General features: G+C 52.8%; 1 pseudogene; it reads right to left on the bottom strand.

The window, feature by feature from the left end:
- LOC136966438 (histone deacetylase 4-like) overlaps positions 1 to 664 on the bottom strand; it is an 18,180-nt pseudogene extending 17,516 nt beyond the window's left edge.
- Between the last annotated feature and the right edge of the window lie 1,217 nt (positions 665 to 1,881).

Genomic DNA, 1,881 nt, shown 5'->3' on the forward strand with positions numbered 1-1,881 from the left:
ACACACCACACACACACACCACACACACACAGTGTGTTGGGGAGGATACTCACTCTCCTGGCCTCTCTCCTTGTTCTTGAGCAGCAGCAGTTTCTGCTCTCTCTGCTGTAGTTCTTGTTCCTGCTCCAGACGATGCGTCTCCATCTTCTTCTGGTGTTCCTGCAGCTCCTGCTGGTGCTTCAGGGCCAGGAGCTCCTGCTGGTGCTGTGGGGAGGCACAGTGTCAACACAGCCTCGACACGGCCTCCACACGGCCTCCACACGGCCTCGGACACGGCCTCCACACGGCCTCGACACGGCCTCCCACACGGCCTCCACACGGCCTCGACACGGCCTCGACACGGCCTCCACACGGCCTCCACACGGCCTCGACACAGCCTCGACACAGCCTCGACACAGCCTCGACACAGCCTCGACACAGTGTCAACACAGCCTCCACACGCCTCGACACGGCTTTGTCACAGCCTCAACACGGCCTCGACACGGCCTCCGACACGGCCTCGACCACAGCCTCCACACGGCCTCAAACAGGCTCGACACGGCCTCGACACGGCCTCGACACGGCCTCGACACGGCCTCGACACGGCCTCGACACGGCCTCGACACGGCCTCGACACGGCCTCGACACAGCCCTCAACACAGCCTCAACACACTCACCTCAACATACCCAGAACACAACGTCACCTTTCTGACCAGAGCATAACCGGGACACAACCAGCAAAGCACGTCAACCCAACCAGAACACCACAAAGTATAATAATTTTCCGGAACCTTCAGCCAACCTTAAAACCAGTACCACAAAATGGACATGGATCTCTGCTCCTTGTTCCTGGGCGAGCTCTCTCCTCTAGCCCCCTCCAGGTTCACCCAGACCTTCTCCCAGCTAGCTGAGACAGCAGATCTATTTAACCTCATCACAACTAATCACCGCTGGACGTATTCATCCGCACAGCAGGCATGGCATGTTTACAGCAACCTGACCACAAACTGCTCTCACACACGCTCTGTGCTTATAACCTGTCAGACACACCTCTAAACCTCTCTCTATCCTCTCCTCTCTTCCAGAGTCTTCAGAAGTTGACACCCAGCACACAAAATCAAGCCTCTCCTAAACAGAGAGCCCAGTGCCAATATTTGATTAATCTGATTAAAAGTGATTTCTTCGCTGTGTTTGTGAATTGCATCTTCAAAGGGCTTTACTGTTCTGGACGTTCCTGCCCAGGGGACGCTAGAAACACAGTCGTATTTGTCGTTAATGCAAAGTGACTAACTGCAGTTCTACAAGCGGGCTGTGAGTACATCAGTGGGCCGGGTGCAGGGAGAGACGAACACAGCAGCACGCTGGCCGCATTCCAAACTGGAACCCTGTTCCCTTTCCATTCCAATCAAGGTAAAGGAGGGAGGGAGAGTTTTCTCTCTCTCGGGTTTGGAATGCAGCCTTTGTTTTGCGTTCTTACAAAGGTTCCTCCACAACAGCTGGGGCCTTCTCTAACTCCTCATCTCTCCTCATCTCTCTCTCCTTCTTCGTTTTTTAGTCTCTCACTCTTTATCGTAGCTTTCCCAGACACACACTAAAAGGTTTTGGTGTCTGAAGGTGTGTGTGTGTGTGTACACTTAATCCTGCCAATAGTTTCATGAAAGGTACGTAATGTGTTAGAGAAGTGTGTGTCTGTATTTGTGTACTGTGTGTGTGTGCATTTGTTTGAGTGTGTGCGCTTCAGCATATATGCACGCTTGTGTGGGCATGTTTGTGAATGAGAAAGTGAGAGTGTGTGTGTATGAGAGAGAGAGAGAGAAAGAGAGAGAGAGAGAGTGTATGAGAGAGTGTGTGTATGAGAGAGAGAGAGTGTGTGTATGAGAGAGTGTGTGTATGAGAGTGTGT

The sequence above is a fragment of the Osmerus mordax genome, chromosome 22 (genome assembly GCF_038355195.1).
Source record: "Osmerus mordax isolate fOsmMor3 chromosome 22, fOsmMor3.pri, whole genome shotgun sequence".
NCBI lineage: Eukaryota > Metazoa > Chordata > Actinopteri > Osmeriformes > Osmeridae > Osmerus > Osmerus mordax.